This window comes from Mya arenaria, chromosome 7 (genome assembly GCF_026914265.1).
Source record: "Mya arenaria isolate MELC-2E11 chromosome 7, ASM2691426v1".
NCBI lineage: Eukaryota > Metazoa > Mollusca > Bivalvia > Myida > Myidae > Mya > Mya arenaria.
The window spans coordinates 30,945,254-30,953,788 of NC_069128.1; the positions used below are offsets into that span (position 1 = coordinate 30,945,254).

The 8,535-nt window shown below is 32.0% G+C and overlaps 1 non-coding gene across 1 annotated transcript; it reads left to right on the forward strand.

Annotated features, from left to right (window-relative positions):
• The first annotated feature begins 8,202 nt into the window (after nt 1–8,202).
• Trnam-cau (transfer RNA methionine (anticodon CAU)) lies at nt 8,203–8,293 on the forward strand. Its single transcript is given in 2 exon segments — nt 8,203–8,239; nt 8,258–8,293. It is a non-coding gene; the product is annotated as a tRNA-Met (tRNA).
• Nucleotides 8,294–8,535: the final 242 nt, after the last annotated feature.

Below are 8,535 nucleotides of genomic sequence, written 5' to 3' on the forward strand. Positions count from 1 at the left end.
TAATGTTTTAGCTAACCATACTTCATCTTCATCAATTCTTGACAAACGACTCCAGTTTGAAAAAGTAAAGCTATATATCATGGAGGTATGGTAAAGGTACATATTTTCAAGTAAAGAAATGTTAGGTTTAAATCATTCTACCGTTTTAACCGATAACGTGTTTATATATAGGAATAAAAAATAAACGAGATATTTAAGATTTAGTATTTAAACGACAACAGATTGACGTTAATATCCGACGGGCTGTGTTGTACATTTTTCTTTTGAAGAAATATCTTTCAATATCTAGACGTTTTAAATGGTCTTTACCAGCCCTGAGTTCGGTATCGTCTAACAATCACACACCTGGGCGAAGGGTTTGAAATTGTCTCCCTGTTGCATCGCAGCGCATAAACTAAAAGCGGGGAACCAAGTCGTAAGCGTCAGCCGCAAACACGTCGAGTTAATTGTTACTGAGTTTAGATAAGCCTTAGCTGAATTAAGGGGAACGGCTTTTCAATTCATAATGAACGTTCTAGACTAGATAGAACAAAAACCGTCACATGTAAATCTAACTTCAAGATAAATCGATTGGACGTTGCTTAATGTCAGGAGATTACTGTCAGCGTCTCTAACAATTAATCAATCAATGTGACACGTTAAACGTATGTGAAGATTATTAACTCAACAAACGTGACATCAATATCTTATATAATCTGATTGTTAAAGTTCAAGAACGGCAATCGCGACAAATGTTTCCAAATCCGCTAGCTAGAATATTTTAAAAATGAGATCAGTATTTGACTGATAAGCAAATGGTTAAAAACGAGCTAAAGCCTTCAATCGCTGCATGAACAATTATTATAAAGTATCTAAATTTGACTCAAATTAGTTAATGTGACATGTAAATGGTACTGTTTTTGAAACTTTCTGACAAGTTCATCGTGTGTCACTCCGGCGGATTAGAATTACCTTTCAAGAGCAAGGTCATGAAATGTTGTTTCTAGCTAAGCAATGTCAGTCTAGCGATGGATCCCTATATATTACCCATGGTTGGCATGAAAAGACATAGTTGACGATAACATTACAAAATACGTTCCTCTTAAAATACATTTGTACCTCAGTAGCACAGGGATCCCAAACTGACACTTTTGGAAAATACCTCTTTGCTTATATATTTCAAACGTTACCAATGATGTTGAATTCAATGCAAATATGTTGCTCTGTTCCAATTTTATCGTTTACATTTTAATTTTGCTATGTTGTCGTAAAATGCTCTTATAATTAGACTTGAAAAGAATATCCCAAATGTGAAAACTGAATGACCGAATATAAACGGCCTCCTATCTTGACTGTTGTGAAATCGTGTGATTTTTTAAGTTGATCAACTGATAAGCATACCAAACAAAATTAGTGAGTTTTAAACCACAACAAACGATTCATGTAAAGCGTTGGTGTAATTTCAAATCGAAAAATTGTTCAGAAAATGTCAACTGATTTATTCCAACAGAGTGTTCAAATGTAGGTCAGATGTATTTAATAACTTGGTATAAAGAACAAAAAAGAGCTTTCTTACATCGTTCTACCAAGGAAGAATTGATCTAGTTCACAAGTGATGAGCAGTGTGAACTCATTTGGGTCTAAGTATGTAAGATCTGTATTTTTCATTATATGGTATACCATAAAAAGCAGATTTATTTCGTCTACAACGTTTCCTTAACAATTATTAACTTTAATTTACAAAATTTATCATTATTAAGGAATGTAAATTTAAGGACTGATTGCGTTTGTTTCTGGCGTTCTTACAGTGTTAAGCCATGAATATATGATAAGCTTTCACATTTCCCTAGTAGAGGTTAAACTTGTGATGATGCATTCATGCGTTCATACAATATGTAAAAGCCATTACACGCGATTAGACTTTATTACATGATATGTGTGTTTAAGAAATGTTTACCAAATTCAAATGGTCTTTAAAATGTGACTTAAAGTATCCGATGTACACTAATGGGAAATTTGATTGCTGGTCAACCAAGACTTATCAGTACTCTTTTGTAGAGGAAGATTATATCAACAATATACCCTTAAAAATATTGCAGATGGGCGATTTTGAACATGAAATATTGAAATGTCGGTCATTTCACTTCCGATTTAGGTATAATAAAGAACAAAAATACAAACCGCCATAAACATTAAATGCATTTTTTGTCATTTATTTATTAATACTAATTAGGCAATAATGCCTTAAGGGAAACCAAAACTATACGAGAGACATCAGACAGCAAAATTTAACATTACGGCAAATAGCATGATAAAACCAAAATCTATTTTAGCATCGACAGCTTTATTGTACAAAATTAAACAATGTTAAACGGTTACATTTTAGTGCGAAATAACCTAATTATGAATTGAATATGCTGAAACTTATTTCATTAATTTAAAAGTGAAAAAAAGTATGCTAAGCGTAAAAAATGAATATGAGTATTATCAACCATGGTAGAAGATCAGGGTTGATTTCGCCTTGGGAATTGACATTTATTTAGCTATTCGTTATGATGTAATATTCATATATGATGATGGCATAATTTCTATGCAAACCCAGAATGCATAACCTTTCAGGCTTAGCAATTAAAGTTTTATATTGTTCAGGGAAATCCTGTTATAATTTCACATGAAATCGAATGAAACACCTTGTTGTTTGAGGTAATTGTCCAAACTGATTGAAGTGTGAACGCTTGTTCAAGCCGATACCTTTTAATAGAAAGGGATCTTACTGAAACCTTTTGCGTTTATTGAAAGTGAACTTATACAGCGTCGATTTGTTAAGCCGCGTGTATTACTATTGTCGTTAAAACAAATACTTGTTTCTTTCTGATGTTACACATATGAGTTTTTTTATGTAATAGTATTTTGGATGTGTATATTCAATGTGGTCTTTAGCAAAGGAAATCTCCATTTATTGGGAAAATGTAGTGAATAACAATTTTTCGTTAAATGCAAAGAAATTGCAAACATAGTTATTAAATAAGGGTAATGGATTAATATACATAAACTATTGACTTTGGGTAAAAGGAAGCAATATATGTGATATAAGTGGCAATTAAGTTTACAAAACATAAAAACAGAAAAACGTTAATGTATTGCTATTGAGAGCAAATTTATCGGGAAATGATTTGAAATATAAAATGAAACACTAGTACCTTCAACATTATATTTTACAATTTTATATACATTCTTTAATGCAAATTAAATAAATGTGACAATCTACTAAATACACAGAAACCTTAATTGAAGACTGATGAAATGGATGCATAATAGTGAAGTGCGTATGTTATTAGATGCAATTTCAACAGCTCTTATATTTAACGTGTTTCGTTTTTCAACAATCTGTAAGAGTAAACAAATATGCTTTGTTTGCAATCAATTCAATGTTTAATGTCAGTTACATGTGAACAATTTTCCTTATGCGCGTTTAGCGGTTTAAATTTGTTCAAAAATAATGGGATGAAATACGGAGTGCGCTGTATATGAATCACATTTGTTATTAAAGAAGGTATTTTATTACTTCTGCAGTTACGTGATTCGGCTGTACAAAAAGGCCCCTCTACAGACAGGTTATTTATTTGTTGTCAGAAAGTGATATATAACAGTTTCAATACTAATAGAAAAGACTTTAATACCATTATATATTAAAGGAAGAAAAAACACACAATAATACTCATGTGATTAGCCTGGTACAAAAACATAAGATGAGGATCCTGCTAAGAGGCCCGAGTTTAAAGCCTTACTTATAGTTAACGAGAAACACACTTCCTCAAAACAACAAAGTCAATCATCACGCAACTGAAATTGACAATTTTTTACTGAATTGTGAGGTGAGCTTTGAAAAAAAACCTCACGTCTCGTATGGAAAATTATGAACTCGTTTCATTATTATAGAAGATTTGACAATCCTCCGAATATGATATTGTTTATTAAATTTCTACTATTAATTTTCTTCAATTTTCCACAAGCCATGAATGTATCTTGCACCGGAAAACCTGTTAAATGGTTAAATTTGCATCGGAAGATACTTTGACTTTTATTCTGCATGTTGAAGGTTATTGGTGATCATATTGCTTGTGTTCTAGCCTTGAGATGAAATGAATTAAATATCTAACAGAAGATAGTTGAGTGTTGTTGGTAATAGAACATAGACATGCAAGACATAGTAAATGTGCCTTAGTATTTGAAAATAGTAATATTAAATACCGCAATACATTTTGAAAATTGATGTGACTTAAAACGTCTTTTCCGCCAATGATGCAATGCGATTTTGATCTTTTCATCAATTGTGCATTGCCTATATATTTGGACATATATTATAAAAAAATCACCATCGATTAGATTTTTTTTCTTTACCATATTCAGTTCACCAGCGAATAAGAAAATAAAGGTATAAGGTATATGTCCGCCTATAATAGCTCATCTACTCATCAAAATCAAACAAATATTGCCCCTTAACCGAAACCGTTTCTTCATAAATTGTTAAATTTGCATCGATTAAAAAATATACGATATCAGTCATCTCACTTTTTGTTTAACGCCGTTGTTAATTACATGTTTATATATATATATATATATATATATATATATATATATATATATATATATATATATATATATATATTTATATATATAAAGACATGTTTATATGTATAACTATATGTAATACGATCTATACGATGTACTCTTTTGTAAGCCGAAATACTGTCTGTTCTGTTCTATTAAAATACTCTACTGGTTAACGTTCGGATCTTTGTGAGAGCTAATTGCGTTCATATTGCCTAGCATTTTTGTAATTGCTACACCTATATGCACTGCGTTGGTAAGCATTTTGGTCATAGTATCAGCTAGTTCCATTGATATTGGCTAGCATTTTTGTAATTGCTACACCTATATGCACTGCGTTGGCAAGCATTTGGGTCATAGTAACAGCTAGTTCCACTGATATTGGCTAGCATTTTTGTATCAGCAAAGAGCACTTAAGATGTTTAGAATTTCCGCTATTGTGAACGCTAGGTGCACTTATATCGGTCAGCATGTTTCGTGCCCTCGGGAAAATGCAAACACCGATATGAGAAAGAATGAATCATTTTCGAAATAAAGCATTCTTCGGACAAATTTTGGAATCACAAAAGTTGAAAATGGAAGTTTTGTAGAATTGAGACTCTCATTGATATCAAGTGAAAGTACAGTGCTGTTAACAACCCCCTTCTCATACCTTTCACAAAAAAAGAAAGTATGCTAGTGAATATCAGTAGTGATCCGAATTACCGTACTCTTGGTAAAACATGTTGAAATAAGTCTGTGGAAATACTACCTTCATGCAAAACCATTTACTTGCATATTGAATATCGTGTTGATTGTCCTGCCTGATTTTATTGGACGTGTTAAAAACTAGACACAGATGGTTTGTCGTTCTCTTTGTTTGATTATGATTTCAGCTAAGTAAAGTTATAGCCATAAGCTTTTCTAATGTTACAGTTTGCATACGATGGCAGTTACCCTTGCACTTGTTGTTAATCTTCGTAAGCGTTTTGCGTTCAGCTAAATGGATAATCGGATGATGAAGACTTAAGGTGAAAATAGTGTTATAATCTGTAATGCAAGTCAATTCTGGTTTTGCAGTATTACATATCCCAAAAATATTATAGCAATTATGTGCTTCTAGCTAGACACTAAACTTCTCTGAAGCTTTGATGTGCATCAGGAAAAAAGATGAAAATAGCCATTCGCTTGCAGTCCTAGAGTTATTTTTGAACATTTCGCTTCGCTCTTCGCATTTAGATCGTGGTGACAGTAAGGTGCAATCAGCTTAACAAGTATTATTAAAAACCGATATTGGTCGAGTAATTGGAATCTAAAATAAACCATATTAAACAAGATAAAAGTCAATATTCAATGAAATATCCCTTATCCTGACTCTTGTGCGTTGTTGTTTTCGTTAAGGATATAAAAGTGCACGAATATCGATTCACGGTAATTTTAATTTCATTTGGTATGGTAAAACCTACTTCGAACTTCCATAGGAATATTGTGGGTTTTCTGATGGTTAGGAAGTTCAGGAAATTATCATTCGTGACAATTCCTACAAACCAAAAATGCTTTTGCTTCGTTTACCGTGGCCATTGAAAGAATTTCTCGAAATAAAGATATATAGGTGACATTCAGTATTACAATTCGTAAACGTGATACTACCATAAGGGCATTGATTAGACGAAGTCACTCTGTATACGCTTCCTCGCTTAAGGTTTAATTCAGGTATCAAAATAGACATCTTTATGCCGAAACACAGCCATCCATTTCATTCTCTTAAACAATCATCTTATTCGGTTGCAACATCATATTAATATTATAGTTAGCTTGTCCTGACATTTCCGAAACGTGATAATAAAAACAATATTATTAGATTCGATTGGGCTATTCACCATAAAATATTATTTATGACGATGATGAAAACAATAAAGATATTTGAAACTGGTGACTTAATGATATTAAACTGGTGACAGTTGATAAACACACCAAGGTTTTAAATGGTATATATATACTGTGTTGTTTGTGGAGATTTGTGCTGTTGTTCCGTGTTTCTTGTTCGTGATTTTACTTTTGTTTTTTGTGTTCTATATCTTTGGTTTTGACCCTGTGCCATTAAAAGGGGTTTTTGTTTAAACATTTGGTTACTGAGCTTGTTTCTGTAGCTTTTCATATACATTTTCACTAAAAAGATGGACAGAGAAAAACACATTCTACTATCACGTATGTTGTTGATGTAAAATAGTTGGAAGATTGAGATTGGCGATAAGCATTTTTTAATTGAACTAAAAATGGGCATTTCTGTGATATGATAATAACCAAGCCAATAAAAATTAACAGTGTATAACCAGTTTTTGTCCGTGCTTTCGGGTTGTATGCATTTTAATAAAATGACCTTTAAAAATATATAGCATTAATGCCTAAAATTAACCAAGGGTAGTCAAATCTGACGGTTTAAACAAGTAACACAGATAATATTTTGTGAACTGGGGGCACATCTTGAGGAGCTGTATTCACGAATGTATGTATATATTAATAATCGTATAACATTACCTTCGGAACACTCTCGTTATTACTGTCCTGATGTCCATATTTATGTTTTAATCATGCATTATATTGAAATAGGAAATGTATCATGTATAAACTATTTTTATGTGAAATGTGTTGAAATGTTATGTTACGCCGATTGCAAGTAAAGTGATATTGATACTTTAAAGCCTTTTTAAACTCATTCAAACTGAATACATATTTAATTTTTAATTAAGCAAACATTCGCATTTTCATAATTAGACGGAACTGAAAATATTGAAAAACATAAGTCAAGATAACCTGTTAAACATGATATCATTTAATTAATGCCTGCTCTTGATTCAATGTAATTGAATAAATATCTGATTATGATTTCCATTATTGCTATTTATATCTCAGCAAGTGAAATTAGATGTTACAACAACCAACATTCGGCAAAGGGTTCAAGATACTGTCAACTTGTCATTTTAGAAAGATATATAGTCGATACATGTGGCTAAAGTAGTATAGTACTTCAATAAATTGTATGCTATTTATAGTACAAATGTTTACAATAATATGTATAAGCATTTATGTACAACAATAACATAAAACGTGATGTATCTTCATGACGTTACATCCGTTTTGCACATTTCTTGCACGGCAGACTGTTGTCTTTAAAACCACTTAAAAGCTTAATTTTGAAAAAGTATATTTTAACCAGTATATATTAAAACTAATATACATTCATAAGATAGCTAATCAAGTATTATTAAGAGGTGGTTCGGTGTCCGGGTTTTAGTATTAACTGGAATAAAGACATATGATTAAGTTCTGAAGACGCTACCTGTACAATCTGAATGGTGAAGCCTCATTCTATTGCACATCTGTTGTGTTTGAGGAGATGAGATGCGACACTCATCTCTATACATGGATAAATTGAAAGAGGGAAGACGGGATCGATCTATTCTCCAAATATATAGAGGAAATAAAAGAGAACTCTTCTTTCAATACAGGGAGGAAATAAAGTTATACATTATTCCTGAAGACAAATTAAAATAAACTCTTACAAAGGACTAAAACCAATATGAACGAATATAAAAATCAATTAGTAGTGACCAATACTTTGTGCCAGTATGTGCCTCGGTAGCGCAGTAGGTAGCGCGTCAGTCTCATAATCAATGATCACAGAGCGATCTGAAGGTCGTGAGTTCGATCCTCACCCGGGGCATTACGTTTTAGCTACCCATACACCATCTTATTGATAGAATTATTGACAAACGACTGCATTTTGAGAATTTAAGCAAATATCATCGAGTTATGGTAACAAGTAAAATAGGTGATGTTTAATTAATTCTACCGTTTTTACCGATAACGTTTTTATATATAGGAATAAAAAATAAACTAAAAAACAAAGATAGGAGATATTTCTGATTTAGTATTTAGACGACAAGAGATTCACGTTGAAATCCA